Source organism: Myxine glutinosa, chromosome 14 (genome assembly GCF_964187855.1).
Source record: "Myxine glutinosa chromosome 14, kmMyxGlut1.1, whole genome shotgun sequence".
Lineage (NCBI taxonomy): Eukaryota > Metazoa > Chordata > Myxini > Myxiniformes > Myxinidae > Myxine > Myxine glutinosa.
Genome location: NC_136274.1, coordinates 59,960,006 through 59,984,082, shown reverse-complemented (window position 1 = coordinate 59,984,082; position 24,077 = coordinate 59,960,006). Strand labels below are relative to the sequence as shown.

The window sequence follows — 24,077 nt, the reverse complement described above, 5'->3', positions numbered from 1 at the left end:
AGTACATGCAACCAAAAATGTTTACAGTGGATGAGAACCACAACAACGGAAATGACGAATCCGTAACTATATCCATAAAAATTTGGCCTAAGCCCTCTACCTGGGTTTACACTACCCCCCCCCCCCCGGGCTTTCTCGAATGGGTCCATCTCCCCCCATTCACTCCTTCGCACCATGCATTCCACACCATGCATTCCACACCAAGCATTCCACACATTTACTCACACCCCAATTATTTCGCACACCACTTTTCTCGCACACCTTTTATCTGGCACACCTCTTTTGCTCACACACCTGTTTCCATACACTTCAACACAACTCCATTTGTTTCAATACACAACTCCTCACACACACAGCATCATCTAGCTATCTGCTTTTCCCATAAGACTCGTGCTTCCCTGTCATCCCTTTAAACTATGCACACCCTTCATCATTATCATCCTTCTAAGCTACCTACGTCCCCACTACAGTACAAATGTCCCTCCTTAAATCTCATGTCCTCTACTGTCATCTAATTCCCTATCAATTAACCTAGCCCCCCCTCGGCTAGCTTCGGTGCCCCATGGAGGTAACCATCGCTGGTCCCCCATGTGCCTAACACTGCCATCCCCCTAATCTAATGCTCATGGGCCCGGATAGTGTGAGGAATGGTCAAACTACCATTTCCCCACGTCGGGTACACTAGTTCCATCCGTCCACTATACTCGAGCCTCTCCAAGTGGGAATACATCGTCACAGCTCGGCTTCGAAAAGCCGAGCGATCCATCCGGTTGGTTTGTCTCCTGTAGGTTGGGTCCGTCCGGCATTTTCGATCCAGGGGAGGAGGGATGGATGGGCCGAGGTTCAGAGCTCCATCTCTGCATGGGGCCTCGCGGTCCCACGCACGATGGCCCCACCGCCCACTGTCGGAGCACCGCACCCGCCAGGGGGCGCGGCTCCGAACTCCCCTACCTCCCCTTGAACCTTGCCGTTCGCCTTTGCCGCCACGGCACGGCACCAACCATACAGGGCGGGGGCCAGCACGAATCGGGCATGTCGGTCCTTGGGACACGGCCGTGGCATCGATCCCCGCCGGTCCCTGCCGCACACAACTCACCGAGGGCTCACGTCGGCTATCCGTCGCGCTAAACGCTACCCCGGTCTGTGTCGATGTTTGAGCCGCGTTCTCACCACACCTCGCGACCCACTCCGCACTCGCACACCGTGGCGCCCCCATACACTCCATCCATTCTGTTACAGCACTCTCCTGTGCACACTCTTCTCTTACACACTCAGGTGCACACCACCCAGGTGCACTCACGCCCCTCACACAACCCGTTGCACACTTTTCTGTTACGAACTCTGTAACGCCCATGGGTGTGCACTCTCCTGGTACACACCCAATCATCGTACACTTTTCCTCCACGCACTCTTCTCGTGCACACTCTCTAACACACTCTTCTCCGACACGCTCTTCCCGCACACATTCCGGTGTGCATTCTCCCTCACACTCTGAAACACTCTCTCCTGTTACACACTCTTCCCACACACATTCCGTCATACACTTTTCTCGCTCACACTCGCGCTCCAGTGCACACTTTTCTCTCACACGTGCTCCAGTCGCCCTCGTACACCGCACAATGGACCTTCCATGACCGCCCGGGTTTCGTCCATGTCCCAAGCGTGCCAAAACCCTTTTCGCGCCATACACATTCCTACTCACCTTGGGGACCTTCTTCTCCGGCAGCACCTGCAAACTTTTATTGGGGTTAGCAAGCACGTCATCACGATGCAAACACGAACTTTGTGTGCATCCCATTTCTTCCCTCGATTTAATTTCTGATTCTGCCGTCTCTTCGGCCCCAATTATTTCTTTTATTTCCATTATTTCCTCGATGACCGCCGGCGCGCATAAAATTTTTCTGTCCAATTTGGTGGCCGTCGGCTTTTCTACACCACGTGTCGCGATTTCTATACTCCCGGTCAACTTAGCCGCGCTCTGCTCTACCTCGCCCCCCACGCGTTCCTCACATCGCGTTACCTCATCGCATACCAATGCGACCACCTTGCTCAACCTGCGCCTTATGTCCTTCCCTGCTTTTTCTGTGTCCTTCTTCGACGCCGCCATACAGTTTTCCAATTCCCGGGTGGATTTGTCCCCCATTTCTTTCAATTGGTTCTTTTGTTTGTCCGTTTTGTTTCCCAACCCCTTTTTCACCTCTTCCAATTCCCGGGTGGATTTGTCCCCCAATTCTTTCCTTTCCCGGGTGGATTTGTCACTTTGGGCGTCCATTTTTGCAGTCACTTTACCTAATTCTTCTCCCATATACGCCCTGAGTTGCATCATAAAAAGGCCCATATCTATTGGCGCTGCGGGCTCGGCCCTCGCCGCCACGTGCGAGGGGGCCGCCATTTTCTACCCCTGCTGCCGGCTCCTCTTCAGTTTCCTCCTCTTCTACCAATTCTTCCCGTGGGTCCTGGGTCATTAATTCCTCATCATCTACCCCCACCGGCATTCGACCGTCTTGACTAGCCATGGTACGAATTTAAAATTTTAAATTTTAAAAACTAAATTTCAGTCGCTCGTAATTTTGGGGCCAATTTGTCCAACAAAAAATTGGTTAGGGTTCCAAATCCCATTCCCGGACACCAATTGTTACGGTTCTCTGCCGCCCTTCTTCCCCTTACCAAGGGGGGATTAATCCCCTTGTCCTTTCTGGGCCTGACGGAACCGAGAGACTTGAAACGCCTCTTCCGGACAAAATGCAAAGTAGGGTTTCGGGACCAAGTCTCGCTCGTACCTAAATCCCTGCGCCGCCACGGAAGCAAGGAAGCAAGCCTCGCATGAGCCACGTGTGATCTGGGTACGGATTGAGTACCACGTGGTCCGTGCAGTTTTAGGTAGTGGAACCCGATTCGAGCAGTTTATTCGTACCACGCTTATCCAATGAGGAAATCACAGGATCGAATGGAAAAGGAAGAACACGGGTTTCATTATTATTCCCACACGTATGTACAATGATCGGGACGCAGAGACACAGAGCAGCACTTAAACAGTCTTAGTCTTAACGCCCAGACTCGGGCCCGTCACACTCACACAGGGAATTGCAGATGGGTTGATGTTCCAGCCAAACACGTTGACGTGGTCGTACAGGAACGGCCCCATCCGGCTCTCCACGGTCCCAGCACGTCCCGTGAAGATGGCAAGCAGGCAGTTGAAGGAACCTCGTAGCGTGTCTCCTGAACAAAGGCAGCCGATGCGGTGGAATGGAAAATGCGCGTCTCTCAGCACAGCTGGCGATTACACAGCCGTTATCACTCGCGTGACTTAATGCACTGTACGTGGCTCAGCCTCCAGCTCAACCGAGCGTCACTTCATAATCGCGCGTATTCCAGTTCATGCGCGTCTTTCTTCACCCGCGTATCTCTCAAAGTTATTTGACACTCTCAACTCCTGCACGTCAACGATTCCTCCTGGTTGGTCAGTGCGCGCGAGTTCTCTCTCTCATCAGCGAGTCCTCTAGTCCAACCAGTCCTCCCACGCTAGTCCTCTGACGCTCAGTCCTTCTGCGCTAGTCCTTCAGTCCATCAGCGAGTCCTCCTGCGCTAGTCCTCCCGCGCTAGTCCTTCAGTCCTCAGCCAGTCCTCCCACGCTAGTCCTCCCGCGCTCAGTCCTCTTGGGGGCTTTGCGCGATGGGTTATATAGATACACCCCGAACCTTCTTGAACCCTCTCGAACCTTCCAACCACGCCCTGTGACGCAATGCTGCCGCCACAACCTCTGAGCCCTGATTGGCGGCTCGTGCTTACCGTCAGCTCCTCTGCCGCCCCCATTCGGCTCCACTCCGACCCTCCTAGGCCTGCCTCGTGTTAGTTCGCCCAAAATGAACCAAAGTCAGCGCAAAGGGGCATGTGGCTAGGGAGGCTGGAGAGTCAGTAAAAGTAGGACCTATTCTCCTTACTCTACTCAACGCAGAACTAACATAGGAAAAGGACTAAGCTCACAAATACGAAGAAATAACTACACTATCGCGAGGCTACATGTTGCTTGTGTGACTAACTATGAGGGGGAAATTTTAACCTTTATTATACTGACTGTACAAAACTCAAAACCGCAACAATATATATATATATATATATATATATATATAGATATATATATATAGATATATATAATGAACAACAGCAGCTAGGGCCACAAATGTGACAAATTGCCGCAATTAACCAAAAATGTATAACGTATATGGAATAAAAAGCGCTGCTTTTTTGAAAGATTTTCTTGTGGGCAGAAAATTAGACGAAACCAGCTTCCCTTCCTTTTGCAACATCGCAAAAATGATTTCTGTTGAGAAATCATTTTGCAAAAGCGTGTCGCACGCGTCACAAAGGTGACACATTTACGTGAAAGCGCCGGTTGTGGCCGTCAGGGACGCGCGCGTTAAAATACGAGCTGCCGTTTGAGATTTTCGATATAACTCCTTGTCTGTTCACAACCTGCTGGCAGTGGTGAAAAAAAACCCCGAAATGCAGACGTCTGTAACTCATTCGTGTTTTTTCTTCCAAAATCCCAAGCTTGCAAAGTGCCACGTTCAGTAAATTGAGGCGGTTTTGGCGCAGGATACAGGACAATACGCTCGTGTCTGAGCAGGTCGTGCTGCACATAAACGTTCATTAAGGCGTCATTGAGTGGGTCAGCAGGGAGGGGGAATAGGATTGGGGGTAGGGTGTGGGCAAGGGGGTACTGGTAATTTTGTATGGGCAATTTGGCATGTGTACTCTGTATGGGGTTGAGAAAAAGGGCTTGCAGTGAGAGCAAGGAATTGAGAGAGAGAATTCAGGCGTTGAGGATCGAAAAATGATCAAAAACGATGACCCCCACCCTCACCAGCCCTCCCCACCTGCTCCATCCCCTTTCCTTCCCTTTGCAAGGGACATTTGGCAAAGAGATGACTGGAGGGCCCGCCGCCAAATGGCCCAACGATGCTGATTGGTCTCGAGGCTTTCCTCCAGGAATGAAAGGCTGGATTTCTCAGTCCCTCCACCCGGACTCCTGGGCGCAGAAGGCATCGAGAGGCAAGGCGAGCACACAGATCTGTTCGAGGAGGAGAGGGCGAGCTGCGACTGCGGACACGCGTCGCCCGCTCATCAAGGCGCGAGAGCTCCGCGACTTGGGACCTCATCCGAGAGAGAAGGCAACAAGCGGCGGGTGAGTAAATATATCCAGCTGGTTTGTCATCTGATTGTCATGCGTTTTCATCATCTTACCTCGTAAATGTCAGAGCTGAAGTTGCATTTAAACGCGAAATTATCGATGGGCATTTCTTCAGCACCTCACGTCCTAAAAGATGTTTGTGCAGAGTATAGATTGCTCAGTGGAGGAACCAGCATGTGCAAAAGAGGATGTGTCCAATGCATTTCAAAGATATGAAGACAAATGTGAGGCCATCATGTGATGTCAGAGAGTAGAAAGATCCCATAGCTTCAATCATATTGCTTGCGCATATTGGCAGAGGCTACAGAATGCAAGTGGGCTATCCTGTTTGTAAACCTTCCAAGGCACCTCCTGCTGTTCACACATTTGGCGAGATCGAGTGTCTGAAGAGTTTCATACGAGGTTTGAACGAAGCCATGTGAAATGTACTTCTTGCGAGAAGTACAAGATGGGGTATAGCTGCTGGGCTTGGAATTTTTAGAATTCACAACTAGTGTTGTTGATTTCTGACACTATGAGATCGATGTGCATCGCATAGCCTGCTGAGATTTAATACTGAAGTTCCTCGACCAACACACAAATCCTTGGTTAAAATCAATCATCAGTGCTTGTGTACAGAAGTTTGAGGTACTTTTTTGCAATTACTTTCAGTGATTCCTTAGATGACCACAACATAGCTATAGATGGAATAAATTCGCAGAGGGAATACAAATAAATCTGCTATGGTTGGTCCGAGGAGTCGCTTATACTGTTTCTCAATGTTGATCCAAAACAAAAGTTTATACCCAGAATGTTATTCAAACTCTTATAAATCCCCCTTCCATTCCGATACGAATATATACATATGAATATATACATGCAGTCGTGGCTAAAAATAGTGGCACCCTTGCACTTTTTTCAAATAATGCACCATTTCTTCCAGAAAACTTGAAATAAAAAAATCCTTTGGTATCCACATGTGTATTTCTTTGGTTTGCAGTGGAACTAAACAAAAAAAGCTGAAAAAATTACTAAATCTTAGCTTATTCCACACAGAAATCCTAAAATGGCCTGGACAATATTATTGGCACCTTTGAGAAGTTGTTAAACATAATTAGATTTCAAGCAGGTGATTCTCTTTACTTTGGAATTGAACTCACCTGTGGTGAGTTGCAGATGCCTGCAATATACAAATCACTCATTCAACCAGTTTGAACAGAGAAAAGGAGTCATTCTGCTGTTTTGTGTCACTGTGTGTACTGCAATGAAGAAAGAAAGCCAGAGAATTGCTGACCAGGTCAGACACAAGATTGTGGCCAAGCATGGACAATCTCAAGCCTACAAGTCCATCTCCAGAGATCTTGATGTTTCTGTGTCCACGATATGCAATGTTTTCAGGAAGTTTAAGCCCATGGCACTGTAGCCAACCTCCCTGGACGTGGCCGCAAGAGAAAGCTTGATCGAAGATTGCAGCGAAGGATTGTTCAAATGGTGGAGAAAGCACCTCGATCAACTGCCAAACAGATTCAAGCTGACCTTCAGACACAAGGTACGACAGTTTCAACTCACACCATCCGTCGCCAACTCAATGAAAGGGGTTCTTGGGTAGGAGACCCAGGAGGACCCCACTGCTGAGAGAGTGAGTCATAAGAAAGCCCGACTGGAGATTGGCAAAACACACATGAACAAGCCAAAATCCTTCTAGGAGAATGAATGTCCTGTGGAGAGATGAGACAAAATAAAGCACATCATCTCTATGTTTACAGAAAACAAAATGAAGCCTTCAAATAAAAGAACACCTTCCCTACAGTCAAACATGGAGGAGGTTCAGTGATGTTTTGGGGTTGCTGTGCTGCCTCTGGCACTGGGTGCCTTGAATGTGTGCATGGCATCATGAAATCAGGAGATTACCAAGGCATTTTGGAGCACAATGTTCAACCCAGTATCAGAAAGCTGGGTCTCTATCGAATGTCATAGGTCTTGCAGCAGGACAATGACCCCAAACACACTTCAAAAAGCACCCAGGAATGGTTAAAAACAAAACGCTGGACTGTTCTGAAGTGGCCAGTAATTAGTCCAGATCTAAATTCCATTGAACACCTGTGGGGAGATCTGAAAACAGCATTTGGGAGAAGGCACCCTTCAAATCTGGGAGAACTGGAGCAGTTTGCACAAGAAGAGTGGGCCAAACTGCCAGTAGAGAGTTGTAGGAAGCTCATTCATGGCTACAGGAAGCACTTGACACAGTTATTTTGTCCAAAGGCTATGCTACCAAATATTAAGTCCAGGGTGTCAATAATTTTGTCAATGCCATTTCTTTTTATTTTCTGATTTAAAAGGACATATTAAGTTCTGAATCAAAAACAAAGGTTCTGTAATATTAACAGTGAAATAAAGAATTATGGAGACCAAATACTTTGGCAATTTCAACTTATTTTTTAGATTAAATTGTGAGTTATTTGAAAAAAGTGCAAGGGTGCCAAAGTCTGAAGCCTCGGTCAGGTGTTTATATATTTTTTATTTATTGGACATCATACGTATGTAAATGAACACTCGTTTTACTCTGTGCGCGTTGCACACGACGTGTTGGGAATTTCACCTCCCTGAGCCTTGTATTTATTGTTATTAAGAAAAACGCTTCTGTACATCGCCCTTGAGGCTTGGTTTGCAAGCCACAGTCTACAATTCCAATTACTCTTTTATGGAAAATGTTTTTTAGAGTTTGTTTTGTCCTAAAAAAAATAGGCTGTAATAGGCTGTAGTGAACACACATTCGTGTTAAAAGATTGGTCTTTAAAACCCGACTCAAATCGTCCTCATGAAGGTAGACAGAGATCTGTGCAAACACACAAACTATGCATATGTTAACATACAGGGTGCTTCAAAAAATGTTAACCTTCATATAATGTGCATATGAGATGATAGTCCAATATAAGTGTTAACATTTTTTTTTGAAGCACCCTGTATATATATACTAGCAGAAGTACCCGGCATTGCCGGGCGTGGGAGTGGAGGGGGAGGGGCGGGGGGGGAGGGGCGGGGGAGGGGAGGGGGAGGGAAGGGGAACGGGGGGGGGGGGGGGAGCGAGCCCCATGGCAAAGCGAGCGATTTTTTTTGTCATAGCGTTCATAGCGTTTCATAGCGTCATAGCGATTTTTTTTTCATAGCGTTCATAGCGTCATATCGTTCATAGCATTTCATAGCGCCATAGCGATTTTTTTTTTCATAGCGTCATAGCGTCATAGCGTTCATAGCGTCATATCGTTCATAGCGTCATAGTGTTTCATAGCGTCATAACGATTTTTTTTTTCATAGCGTCATAGCGGTCATAGCGTCATAGCGTTTCAAAGCGTCATAGCGATTTTTTTTTTCATAGCGTCATAGCGTCATATCGTTCATAGCATCATATCGTTCATAGCGTCATAGCGTTCATAGCGTCATCACGTGATCGCTCTGAGCGAATCAGCGCCCACCTGCTCTGATTCCGTTGATTCCGTGCGCTGAAATGCGCTGAGGTAAATATGAATAAAAAATATGGATCGTCAAATATTTTGAGTTCGGCCATGTTCGTCCCACGCTCAATGGCCATGTCTATGTCAAATATCAAGCACGTAAGCCTCTCCGTTTAGGAGTCTATCGGTAACATTACACACACACACACACACACACACACACACACACACACACACACACACACACACACACACACACAAACTGTGTTTGATATATATATATATATATTTATATATATATATATATCAGTCACTATGCGACCCCCATATCATCAGTGGAGAACCGCCAGCAAGGTGTCCCATACAGCTGCTGCTGCACCTTGCTGGGAGCGATAAGCACCGCCTGCCACACGGTAACGTTATCTCTGGTATCCACTCATCATATGGAGTCGACCTGGTTGCGGTTGGGAGTTACTAATAATGGTATCTGTAATCTGGTTCTCCAACCTAATGAGCGGACAGCATGACGTCATCGCCATGCATGTCCGCATTGCCTGCAAAGCTCCAGAGGAACCATCTAGCAGTGCGTCATTACGGATTATAAATTCAGATACTATCACAAGTGCATGCAAAACTCACAGTTACCGACCTGGTTTCGCCCTTGATGGGGCTTCATCAGGGCAACGCAACGCAATACCAATACATATATATATATATATATATATATATATAATATATATATATATATATATATATATATATATATATAATATATATATATATATAGTATATATATATATATATATATAGTATATATATATATATATATATATATATATATATATATATATATATATATATATATATATATATATATATATATATATATATATATATATATATATATATATATATATATATATATATATATATATATATATATATATATATATATATATATATATATAGTATATATATATATATATATGTATATATATATATATGTATGTATATATATATATAGTATATATATATATATATATGTATATATAGTATATATATATATATATATGTATATATATATATATATATATATATATATATATATATATATATATATATATATATATATATATATATATATAGTATATATATATATATATATATATATATATATATATATATATATATATATATATATATATATATATAGTATATATATATATAGTATATATATATATATATATATATATATATATATATATATACACAGTATATATATATATACACAGTATATATATATATACACAGTATATATATATATACACAGTATATATATATATACACAGTATATATATATATATACACAGTATGTATATATATATATGTATATATATATATATATCGACTCGCTGCGCTCGCCTCACCAAGCGTCGTTACAGAGGAGCGGGCTTGTTTTAGCTGAGGATAATGACTGTACCTGAGTTGCTGTGTTGTCATGATTTACACCAATCATAATACAAACAATTATTTTGCACAAATGTATTTGTAGTGTTTGTGATATTACATTTTTATAATCAATTTAGGTTGAAGATTTAAGTTAAAAAAAAAATAAAAAAAGAAATTTCAAAAATTTTCAAAACAAATACCCTTAGGAGTCTAGGACATACCCATCCATGTATATGGTGCTCTGTTTTGCTTAGATTTTGAAAGATTATTCATAACTCTATGTTCTAGCTTTGTTGGTCTTTGAGCTCTTGACATCATTGAAATGTTGACATGTTTGGTAGAATTAGCTTAATTCTATTAGAATAGTCTGGTTAGTACTCAGATGGGAGTCCTCCATGGAATTGTGAGTGTTGAAGGCTGTGTGACAGTATGATCGCTGAGTTGGTAGAGTGTTCTCTTCTGTGCTTTCTGGTCATGGGTTTGTTCCTGTGTGGAGTCAATTCAAAAGGAAAAAAAAATAAAAATAACATGTAGAGCTACATTCAAAGTACACCGCCCCGATGCCAAATAAATAAATAATGCCGTAGTGCAGCACGTGGAGACGGAATTGGGAGGGAGCGGTGTTCAATAATTGATTGATTAAATGATTAATTGCATAATTAAATAAATAAATAATAATAGTAATATAATTAATTTCTTAATCAATTGCCTAAACCACCACTGCTTCACCCGAATCTAACTTTTTGAAAATTAATTACTTGGTTAATGGGGAAAAAAAATCCATTAATTGATTAATCAATACATCAAAAATACCCTTTACAGCCAAAATAACTTGGTCATTGTCATGTCCAAATATCAGCTTCCTTGCTCAAATGGTGTCTGAGATATTGCCCAGATGAGAAAGAAAATAAATAAGTGCTTAATTAATCGATAATAATTAAGGAATTAATCAATTCATTGATGAATAAAAAAATATAAAAATACTGTTTTTGCCAAAGCACGTGCTCACTATTGTGCCCAAATTTGAGATTCCTAGCTCAAAGGATGGATGAGATATCACCTGGACAAACAAACAAACAAACGGACTGAAAACTGAGTACTCCCTTCATCATCGTGTCATCGCCAGGCCTCCTTCATCGCCCGGCGACGATATCATGCAGCGCCTGGAGATGGAATATGAAGGGAGCGGTGTGCAAAAAATGGACCCCATCTGAAAAATATGGTGCTCATAGGGGCTCTGCATGTCGGCACACCCAGTCCTTTGGGTCAGTTGTCCCGTCTAAATTTTGGTTTAGGACTTAAGGTCCCAAGGTATTTTGTTACATTGAATAAGTATATTGGTTATATAGACACCAACATCACTCAGTGACATTAGGGTAAAGGTAAGAATGGCATTACTACTCAGAAGTAAAGCAAACTAGAGCAATACGACTGTATCACCAATATGCCTCCTCATAGCCCACAATGGGAAGATGACCTCGTTTGCTGTCCTAAAAAAACAAGTAAATGAAAAACATGTTTTAGGGCTACACACTTTTATTTTTTTTTAGTTTTAAACCTGTTGTTCTTATTTTTTTAATTAAATTTTGATACATGAAAATGCACCAGAAAAGAGGACGGTGGGCCAAAATTCAGCTCTATAGCACGAATGGAACCTAGAAAACGAACGGCTCAAAGATTTGAAACGGGACAAACAAACAAAGTTCAGATGAAGTTAAATAAAAGTGTGTAAAAATAAACAAGTTTGATTTAAATCCCTTCAGCTGTTTTCAAGCCATGACAGGTTTCACATCGAACGGTGAAACGGTTTCAGAAGGGATTTAAAAAAATATCGGCTTTCAAGCTAATATGGCTGCCACACCACGTGACGTATGACCTTAAAATGTACACTCTGCATATGTATTGGTAGGGGATCACGTTTGTGAAGTTTCGTGTTGATCGGATAAGGTTCGTTTATCTATCCAATATGGCTGCCAAACCACATGACCTACGACATCATTTTCAAACGATTTGTAACAATGGTGTTAGATGGTATTTGTAAAATTTTGCATCGATGGAGTAAGCGGCTTCAGTGACATCATTATTTTATATTTTCTTTCAATCGAATATGTCTGCCACACCATGTGACCAATGATGTTTTTGTGATCATCTTTTATTCGCCATGCCTCGTCAATGACACATGTAAAGTTTTGAGTCAATCGGATTGGAGGTTTGGGAGAAGTTTTTATTTATTTAAAGGTTTTAGGTTAAATCCAATATGGCTGCCAAACCATGTGACCTATGATGTCATAAATGTGATATTTCAATACAAATGGGTCATTGAACATGTGCATGCAATTTCAGATTTTTATGATAAGGAATTTGATCAAAAACATTTTTGGCTGGTGTACCACTTTACCTATGATGTCATCATTATCATGCTTTTGTTCCCCATTGGGAGTACTTGACAATGTGCCAAGTTACAACATTTTCCATTCAGCGGTTTCCGAGAAATAATTTTTAATTATTTGCGTTTAATTCAAGATGGCTGCCATACCACGTGACCTATGACCTCACAATTATCATAAAAGCATTCTGCATGGGTGTCACTCCTGCCCTGAAAGTTTCGTCTCAATCGGACATGTGGTTGGTGAGAAAAAAGAGGGTTAGCCCGTATGACGGACGTACGGACGGACAACACGAAAACATAACGCCTCCGGCCACCTTCGGGGTGGAGGCATAAAAAGAAATCAACTTAATGGAGAGTGGCTCTTCCTGTGTCAAAGTTTTCTTGCATTTATTTTATGAAGTATAGAGTATGGAGTAGAGAGTATATGGAGTATAGAGTATAGAGTAGAGAGTACAGAGTATGGAGCCGGGTGTTGGCTTAGTGGTTAGGGTGCTGGCTTGGGATCCTAGGATCCTGGGATCGAATCCCGGTCGATCGCTAATTTAACACCAGGGGGGTTGACTCAGCCTGTCATCCTTCCGAGGTCGGCAAATTGAGTACCAGCTTGCTGGGATGAATGATCCCGGTGTGTACCCCGGTTTAGAATAGGTACACCGTATCCCTGCGCGTCGTAAGAGGCGACTAAAAGGGTTGGTGTCAGGAAGGGCATCCGGCCATAAAAACATTGCCTCAAACAGGGAACCATGATTGTCATGGGGCCCGCAAGGCCAACCCCGCTCTAGCGGGGAAAATGGCCTTAAAACGATCATTCAGAGTATGGAGTAAGATGCGGACGAGATTTCGCCCTATATAACCTCATCCTTTGCCCCGGTTTTGGTTTATCATCATGAACGTCCACACCAGAGGGCTGGCTATACTGACAGGGCAAGGAAGGGAGAGGATCCGGCCCCATCTTTACTGATTGAGTCAAAGTCAAGCAATTCAAACACCAATTTATCTCAAGTTTTTGATAAATGTTTACGAGACGATGACGCCGATGCCACATATCCAATATTATACCTGGAATCTCATCTTGCTTATTACCTCTGCCACCAAAGGAGGATGGAGGTTATGTTTTCACCCCTGTCTGTCCGTTTGTGAACAAAATATGTCAAAAAGTTGTTGACGGATTTGGACGGCATTTGGCCTAGATGTAACGTATGTGACATGGACGAAATGATTAGAATTTGGTGAAGATCCGGATTCGGATCCGGCTACTAGAATTTTTAAAAGTGATTCTTCACCATTAGGAGATCGGGCCAAAAACTATACATAGTAGGATATCTCAAAAAGTTGTGGACGGATTTGGACAAATCTTGGTGGACCGGTTGGATGTGTGACAAGGACGATTCGATTCGATTTTGGTGCTGATCTGAATATGGATTCGGATATGAGAATTATTTAATTATTAAAGTGATTCTTCACCATTGGGAGATGGGGCCAAAAACGATACATAGTAGGATATCTCAAAAGGTTGTGGACGGATTTGGACAAAACTTGGTGGACCGGTTGGATGTGTGACAAGGACGATTCGATTCGATTTTGGTGCTGATCTGAATATGGATTCGGATATGAGAATTATTTAATTTTTAAAGTGATTCTTCACCATTGGGTGATAGGGCCAAAAACTATACATAGCAGGATATCTCAAAAGGTTGTGGACGGATTTGGACAAAACTTGGTGGACCGGTTGGATGTGTGACAAGGACGATTAGATTCGATTTTGGTGCTGATCTGAATATGGATTCGGATATCAGAATTATTTAATTTTTAAAGTGATTCTTCACCATTGAGAGATAGGGCCAAAAACGATACATAGTAGGATATCTCAAAAAGTTGTGGACGGATGTGGACAAAACTTGGTGGACCGGTTGGATGTGTGACAAGGACGATTCGATCCGATTTTGGTGCTGATCTGAATATGGATTCGGATATGAGAATTATTTAATTATTAAAGTGATTCTTCACCATTGGGAGATGGGGCCAAAAACGATACATAGTAGGATATCTCAAAAGGTTGTGGACGGATGTGGACAAAACTTGGTGGACCGGTTGGATGTGTGACAAGGACGATTAGATTCGATTTTGGTGCCGATCTGAATATGGATTCGGATATCAGAATTATTTAATTTTTAAAGTGATTCTTCACCATTGGGAGATAGAGCCAAAAACTATACATAGCAGGATATCTCAAAAAGTTGTGGACGGATCTGGACAAACCTTGGTGGACCGGTTGGATGTGTGACAAGGACGATTCGATTCGATTTTGGTGCTGATCTGAATATGGATTCGGATATGAGAATTATTTAATTTTTAAAGTGATTCTTCACCATTGGGAGATAGGGCCAAAAACTATACATAGCGGGATATCTCAGACAGATATGGATGGATTTGGACGAAACTTGTTGGACAGGTTATGTCTGTGACGAGGAAGAATCGATTCGATTTTGGTTAAGATCCGGATTCGGGTCCTTCTACTATAATTTTTTAAGTGATTCTTCACCATTGGGATATGGGGCCAAAAACGATACATAGCAGGATATCTCAAAAAGTTGGTGACGGATTTAGACGAAACTTGGTGGACCGGTTGGGTGTGTTACAACCAAGAATCAATTCAATTTTGGTGAAGATCCGGATCCCGCTAGTAGAATATTTAAAGTGATTCTTCACCATTGAGTGATATGCCCAAACAGGCGGAGGCTCTCTACTGAGTGGAAATTGAAACGCGTCTGCATTGACGATCGGAGGAACCGGCATTGTCATCAATATCCCTTCGCTAACTGCGTGCCACATAGACAACTCAGACATAACAGGGCAATTCATAGCGAATCATCCTGGTGTGGAGCATTTCCCATAATTTTAAATACCGGAAGTCAGGCGAGACTGTGCGTGCATCTGCTTCGTCGTGGGTGTTGCACCGAGGGCTCGGTGGGACGAACGTCTCGCTTGCAATCCAAGAGGTCCAGTTTTGTGTCCACGTTCACCAAAACAACGGTGCGTTGTGCCATTTTGTCGAGACGGAGAGTCACGTCTCAAGTGGTGATGCTTCCATCATTCTGGCAGAACATCATGGTTGTTTGTGTGAAGTGAAGCAACATTACGATGATGAAGTTATAGACTAAAGTAAACAATTTCTTAACCTATGACCATCTTCTCATCAACTTCTTTCGTTCCACACCATGGAAATATTAAAATAGCTTCCAAATGTACTTTCACCATCAGTCTTGATTTATTTGTGCACTCTTCTGTCAAGCAAACTAATATCTGTGAAAGATATTGTAGTCCTTACTGTATTGTTGCCAATATCAAAGCAATTTGCATGTAAGATCACGTGGCTGACCACGTGATACTTTTTGGTGTTTAAGTTAACTCGTATGTACTTTTTCTTCTTTTGTATCCGCAAAAGACTGCTAGTTGCATCATTTCTGGAAGCACGGCTAGGCCGCTGATGCAGTGCCCCTATTTCGAGTAAGCTGGTACTCATTTTGCTGCCCTCGTTTGGTTCACAGGCTGAGTCAACCCACCTGGTGTTAATTAAACGGCTTTTGTTTTTGTATACAAGATCGAGGCTCGTGTAAGAGCTAACATTAATGACAAAAAATACCAACTGACACATAAAACATATAATAAAGGGAGCGGGAGACAAGATGGGGAGTTAGCGGGAAGCACACAAGTACAACAGTAGAGAACAGGGACATCGGGAGATCTGTGGGAGGGAGAGGGCTTGGGGGGAGGAGGCATGGGAAGGCGGGGGGTAGGAGGGAGAGGGAAGCACACAAGTACAACAGTAGAGAACAGGGACATCGGGAGATCTGTGGGAGGGAGAGGGCTTGGGGGGAGGAGGCATGGGAAGGCGGGTGGGGGGGGGGGGGGGGTGCGAAAGGTATAAAACACAAGGACACTGCTAGAACTTCCAGGAAAGAAAGAAGTCGGTATTTCAAAAAAAGGTGGATCTGGGGTGAATTAACAGTGGCTTGAACTGAAGACCTTAAGCCAGCCACCTTAACCATTGAGCCAACACCAGGCTTATCCACCAACTAATTCCGGCAGACGGGATGCCCAGTTTAACGTCCATCCGAGATGAAACCCTACCTGTGAAACACCGGGGTGGCAGATTATATCTGGGTCGGGATTCAAACCCAGGCTGGATAGCTTTGAGGCAGGTGTGTATACATACCTCTAGGCCATCCTGCCAACCCACCACTGACACTACATTTACAAAAGTGGACATGCCAATTGTCGTATCTAAAGAATCTTAAAGCTCGATTTTTCCATTTCTTCCATGGTCGAGTAACACGCAGAACAACTAAAATAATATAACAAATCACCAACGTTTCCTCTGGCATGCAATGGCCTCCTGGAGCCCTCAAACGGCACCCTCAAACCTTTCACGCTGCAGAGCAACATTTTTGACTTCACCCCCCGATGGTGACCCTGAGTTAACCTTTGACCAACAGCAAGGCTGGACTGCTGGTTTACTTTCGAACCTTTTGTAACATGTATATATACAGTCTCGTGAAAAAGTAAGTACACCCTATGTAAAGTTTTGACTTTTTCAACATATTTCAACATACAGCTATTTGATCTTCATTTCAACAATATTGATAGATAAAGGTGATATAATATAACAAATATCATGAAACATTTACATTTTGTAGTCCATTGTATAATTTAAATAAACATAAATGCAAATTTCGCATGTGGAAAAAGTAAGTACACCCTTGGCTCTAATAGGTGGTATTGCCCCCTTTGGCAGAAACAACCTCAAGTCGGCGTTTCTTATAACTGTCTACCAGTCTCTGACATCGACTGGGAGAAATTTTTGCCCACTCCTCCATGCAGAATTCTTTCAGCTGTGCGATGTTTGAGGGGTTTCTTGCATGCACAGCTCGTTTCAAATCCCCCCACAACATCTCGATGGGATTTAGATCCGGGCTTTGACTTGGCTATTCCAGAACCCTCCATTTCTTTCTTTTCAGCCATTCCTTGGTGGATTTACTGGTATGTTTAGGGTCATTGTCATGTTGTAAGGTCCACCTTCGGTTGAGCTTCAACTCTCCGACAGATGGCCTCACATTATCCTCAAGCTCCCTCTGGTACAATGAAGAATTCATAGTGGATTCTATGATGGTGAGCTGCCGAGGCCCTGATGCAGCAAAGCTGCCCCAAACCATAATATTTCCACCACCATGCTTTACAGTTGGTATCAGGTTCTTGTGGTCAAATGCTGTCTTTGGTTTTCGCCAAACATGTCTTCTGGTATTGTGGCCAAATACCTCTACCTTTGACTCATCTGTCCACAGTACAATGTTCCAGAAGTGCTGGTCTTTGCCTCGGTGTTCATTGGCAAACTTTAGTCTTGCCCTGATGTTCTTTCTGGACAGCAAAGGTTTCCTCCTGGCACACCTCCCATGTAGATCAAATTTGTGCACCCTCTTTCTAATGGTATACTCGTGCACTTTGACATCAACAGTGGTAAGAGCTACCTGTAGGTCCCGTGATGACATTCTGGGGTTCTTAGAGACTTCTTTCAGCATCTTGCGGTCTGCTCTCGGGCTGAACTTGCTGGGGCGGCCTGGCCTGAACAAGTTGGCAGTTGTTTGGAATCTTCTCCACTTGTAGATGATCTTCCGGACAGTCAAATGATTGTTTTCAAATTGTTTGGAGATCTTTTTAAATCCCTACCCAGACTCGTAGGCATGTATAACCTTCTTTCTGAAGGCCTCAGAGAGCTCTTTTGATCTCGGCATGGTGACGCCGCACACTTCAACAACAAAGAGCAAACCAAACTAAATGTCTGAGGTTTAAATAAGACAGGTTCCTCCAAGATCCTCTCTAACGATGTTCTAATCATTTGCACCTGAGCTGGTGCACCTGATTCTAATTTTAGGTATTTGAAGTAGTGATAAACTAGCCGAAACCCGTGGAACATCCACGGAAGGGAGGATGTGGTGTATGGATAGAGTGTACCATTATGGATGGCATAGGGGATTTGCTTGTCCGAGTAAGAGTTAGGAAGAAAGATGAGAATGAAGAGTGCGTATATGAACAACGTATTTATTGCAATCTACTTAAATGACAACGCCACGTTATACTTTTGAAAAATGAATGGATTCGTAATAGGAATCGGCATAGCACCACTCTGGCCACATTGGCGCAGTGGTATGTGTCAATGGAAAGGTACAGCAGTAGAACCATAGACTTTTAAAAAAATGAACGGATTAGTAAATCGACTGGAATTAGCCCCATACTGGCACATTGGTAAGCGTCAATGTCAAGGCAGAGCAGTAGGAATATAATACAATGAACGCAGTATCAGAGGTTGAAATTATTTTAAAACTTCTGGATAAACAATGTTTGGGGTAATAGTCAAGCCTCTGACGACTCCTTGCGTACTCGTATTATCAACCTTGATATACACATATTTGAACGACCGTGCTCTTGAACATGCCACATATAACTGGCCGTGGGAAAAGACAGGGAGCAGGCAAATAGATACCCTGTTTACGGAATGTTTGGCCCTGGGCTTTATTTATGGTCATTGAATATGCCAGGCGAACAGGAAACTGAGATAAACAAAGAGCGCGGTTGGAAGAAATTATGGTGAACCCACCTGATGAGGTTAGCGTACACCGCGATCGACGACACCGGCACAAATGCATGCTCAGGATTGTCCACTCAGTGGACGGCTTGCTGTCGCCTTCGACTGTCCAATCAGCGGACGGCTTGCTTCGCCTTCACCCAGCAGACGCCAATAAGATGGCGTCGTATCGGCAGTTAATCGGATGCTTTTGGGCCCTAACGTCGGCTAATTCAGATTTTTCGAGTATGGCTGTATGTGATAAACAAAGAGCGCGGTTCGTAGATCGTAAATCCATTTGTGCCGTGGGCATCGGGTCACTGGGTGCGACGTAAAAGGGATAACAAAGTCGAGTCCTTGCGCTATTATTATATAGACTAGCCGAAACCCGTGGAACATCCACGGAAGGGAGGATGTGGTGTATGGATAGAGTGTACCATTATGGATGGCATAGGGGAGCGCTCATGGGATCTTCTTCTTCTGTTAAGCTCCAATTTTTTCTCTTTAAGTTAAGTCCAATCAGTCCTCTCTGCTCGAAGTGCTCAGGCCATGCCTTCCCGCTCTCATACTTTTATTGCCGTTCGGTGTAGAAAGGGATTGACATATCGTTCGTCTGTTTCAGCTCGTTATCTTTAAGCTTCCTTACGTCTCGCCACCTGCTACACCTCTCTGAGTTACGAGGATTTATGCAACGCACCCCGAGTATTGCAACGTCACTCCATTTAACTTTATTAAAATGACGATAAAGACGTTTCCTTATATATCCTAATTTAAAATGTTCAAGGGAATAAAAAGACCATTTGGTTCACACCAAACATGTTCACACCACTCGACTGTCCAATCAGCGGACGGCTCGCTTCGCCTTCGCCCAGCAGACGCCAATACGATGGCGTCGTAAGATGGCGTCGTATCGGCAGTTAATCGGATGCTTTTGGACCCCAACGTCGGCTAATTCAGATTTTTCGAGTATGTCTGTACGTGATAAACAAAGAGCGCGGTTCGTAGATCGTAAATCCATTAGTGCCGTGGGCATCGGGTCACTGGGTGCGGCGTAAAAGGGATAACAAAGTCGAGTCCTTACGGTATTATTATATAGATGTAGGGGTGTACTTAGTTTTTCCACATGCGAAATTTGCATTTATGTTTATTTAAATTATACAATGGACTACAAAATGTAATTGTTTCATGATATTTGTTATATTATATCACCTTTATCTATCAATATTTTTGAAATGAAGATCAAATAGCTGTATGTTGAAATATGTTGAAAAAGTGAAAACTTTACATGGGGTGTACTTACTTTTTCACTTGACTGTATATATATATATATATACACCAGTGCTAAAATACTATAAATAAATACCTCATTGCATTCTGTTTCATGTACACATTGTTCCTGTCTATTTATGACGGACACGTTTTGTAATGTTATCATAATTGCTGTACCAATTAGTTAACTGCGATAACAATGATGTGCTTGTTAGAGTAACGGTGCACACTTTGATCTGCAAATCATCGTCTTATCATTCAGGTGTGCAATTTATTGTGTGAGTGAGGATTTCAAAAATATACTACTGCAAGGAAAGCATAATGTTCGGATACGTTCCACACCTTTTTTATCGAATAATGTCCAACTAGAACGAGACTAGGTAGTGAACATACCTCCGCCAGGTTTGCCAGGTCACGTTTTGTATCCCACTCATAGACCACATCTGGATTTGGACCTGAACCAAAATCGAATCAGCTTGTTCTTTTCACGAAAACAACTCGTCCACCATGTTGTGGCATAATCCGTCCACCACTTTTTGAGATATCGTTTTTGCCCTGAGCTCTCAATGGTGAAGAATCAATTTGGAAATCCGAGTATAAAGATCCAGATCTTCACCAAATTTGAATCAGTTCGTCCTTGCCACAAATCCAACCTTGTCCACCAAGTTTAGTCCGAATCCGTCCATAACTTTGAGATATGCTGCTCACAGATAGACAAACAGGGGTGAAAACATAACCTCTGCCCACCATCGATGAAAGATGTAATGAAACAGCATTCAAGGAATGTGGAAGCTTTGCATATCCCATTGTAAGCAAGAATCTGAGGGGAGCAAATGATTAAAATGAACGGAAGTAGGAAGGGCTAGCCAAAGACTTGACCTGACTTCCGTTGGGAAGAGCAATGGCAACCCACCCCAGTGTATCCACTGCCGAGTGGCCAAATACCTGACCTGACTTCTTTGGGGAAGAGCAATGGCAACCCACCCAGTGCATCTACTGCCGAATGGCCAAAGACCTGACCTGACTTCCGTTGGGAAGAGCAATGGCAACCCACCCAGTGTATCCACTGCTGAGTGGCCAAAGACCTGATCTGACTTCCGTTGGGAAGAGCAATGGCAAACCACCCAGTGTATCCCCTACCAAGTGACCTGCTTTTGGAGCGCAGACAATCTGGAAAGAAGTACAAGTCCTGCATTAAATGAGTTAAATAAAAAGCAGTTATTCTTTGTTTAATTCTATTACAATACAAAAACATGTATGCAACTCATCCATACATGGTAACATGTGATGTATTTGTACTTAACATTTCACCAATTCGAAGGATCGTGCTTATCAGTAAGACGATAATCAAATAAAAAATTAAGTTGCAAAACACCACATCTATCTACACTGACATCTCGGAGTCACCCAGTAGTGTTACCGCAGAAGATGTGCAGTGGAGATGTTGTTTGTGGATCAATATCAAACAACATGAATCATTGCACTAGTTCCATTGGGAGGGTGAGGTCCCTGCGAGGAATGGCCTGGAAGTTGGGTGACGTTTCTGCGAGGGATGGCATGGAAGTTGGGTGAGGTTTCTGTGAGGAATGGCATGGAAGTTGGGTGAGGTTCCTGCGAGAGATGGCCTGGAAGTTGGGTGAGGTTCCTGCGAATAATGGTATGGAAGTTGGGTGACGTTTCTGTGAGGGATGGCCTGGAAGTTGGGTGAGGTTCCTGCGAGTAATGGCATGGAAGTTGGGTGACGTTTCTGTGAGGAATGGCATGGAAGTTGGGTGAGGTTCCTGGGAGGGATGGCATGGAGGTTGTGTGAGGTCCTCCAAGGGATGACCAGGAAGTTGGGTGAGATTCCTGTGAGGGATGACCTGGAAGTTGGGTGAGGTTCCTGCGAGGGATGGCCTGGAAGTTGGGTGACGTTTCTGTGAGGAATGGCATGGAAGTTGGGTGATGTCCCTGGGAGGGATAGCCTGGAGGTTAGATTCTTGTGAGGGATGGCCTGGAGGTTGGGTGAGGTTCCTGGGAGGGATGGCATGGAGGTTGTGTGAGGTCCTCCAAGGGATGACCAGGAAGTTGGGTGAGATTACTGTGAGGGATGACCTGGAAGTTGGGTGAGGTTCCTGTGAGGAAGTTCTGGAAAGTTCCTGCGAGGAAGCCTGGAAGTTGGAGGGTCAGACATGTCCACACTTTTATGTACAAGAGGATCCCACCATATTTACATACAGAAAATAAATAGATGGCCAAATATATTTGTGTAACATTTATTGAATAATTTCAATTTAAAAATATGGAGGAGTTGTTTTAAACATGGAGTTGTATATAATATGGAACTGACGGGATGGCCTAGACCCAGAGGTACGCACACACTCTCCTCAAAACGGTCTAGCCTGGGTTTACATTCCGACCCAGCTCTAAACTGTCAACCCGGTGTTTCACAGGCAGGTGATTCATTATTGTGTGCAAGTCTGGATTATTGTGCATTATTGTGTCAAAGTCTCTGGGATGGACATTAAACTGGGCATCCTGTCTGTGCAAAAAAACTCCATCCCGTCTGTAACAAATTTACAAATTCCTGCTCTTACAACTGCTGGGAGAGGAGTAGCAAACCACCCAGCATGACCTTTGGTCAAGAACCGCTTTGGCAGCACCGACGCTGAAACAGAGTATGGTACATCAAGAAAGATATAGTACGGAGAGTATGCGAGGGGCATTAAAATGTCCTCAGAGCGTGGTATTCATTGCCACCTGAGAACCTCAAATTTTGTTCATTGCAAACTTCATTGAACGAAGTGTCGTATTATACGCCGTTAGTTTCATAAGTGTGATGTTGCAATCTATATAATATCTTGTTTCAGAGTGTAATCTATATAAAGTTGCCATTACAAAATTATGCATCTTCATGAAATTGAACACTAAGGTGTCAAAAAAATCCACGAGAAGCACTTGGTGACCCTAACCCTGACCCTAAATCTATGTGTATGGAGAAGTTGCGTCGTCTTAATCTGGAGTAGCTAAGTGGTTGGTTGAATATAAATGTCGATGCAAGTCCCTTGAAGATGATCCATGGTCAGGACAGTCAGCAGACACAACCGATCCCCAAGCTATCGTTCAGGTTTAGGCATTAATCAAGGAGGATCAGCATGTTAAGGTCGCCAAAATATCTTCAGAGATTGGAAATTCTCAAAGCAGCGTTTTCTCCATCATTCACGAATACTTGAGCACGTTCAAGGCCTCAGTATAAATGTGCCGTCGAAAACCTCAGCACTCCCTGACAGCAAAGGCCGACAACAAGTCAGGGGCTTCTCGCACCGACTTAACTTCATCGCCTGGGATCCTGAAACTAAATTTGAATCCACTGCCATGAAAGCACAACGTCCAGGTTATCACTGCCATCCATGAGAGTTTACAAACAAAGCTCAGGAAGGAAGACCAAAGCCTGGATTAACTATGATATCAGGGTAATTGTGCCAATTGACTGGACATACCTTAGAAAGTTCAATCACAGAGGAGTATTATGTCAGGATCTTGCAAAAATTTCCAGCAAGCCATGAAGGACAAATGAGGAGTGATGTCGACCGAAGGAGTCCTCCTCCACAACAGCTCGCCTGTGCACAACGCGCCCGTCTTTCGAAGACTGACTGTAGCTTCCAGCAGATGAATCACCCTCTCCAATAACCTGGTTTTCAGTGACTATGATCTGTGTCGACATTTGAAGCGCCACCCGCTAATGACGAA

At 43.4% G+C, this 24,077-nt stretch overlaps 1 protein-coding gene across 1 annotated transcript in view; it reads left to right on the top strand.

Annotated features, from left to right (window-relative positions):
• Nucleotides 1-5,045: 5,045 nt before the first annotated feature.
• Nucleotides 5,046-24,077, top strand: part of LOC137439816 (uncharacterized) — a 165,478-nt gene continuing 146,446 nt past the window's right edge. The window contains exon 1 of the mRNA XM_078767982.1: nt 5,046-5,185. The gene's annotated coding sequence lies outside the window, so the exon portion shown is untranslated. The remainder of the gene's footprint in view (nt 5,186-24,077) is intronic.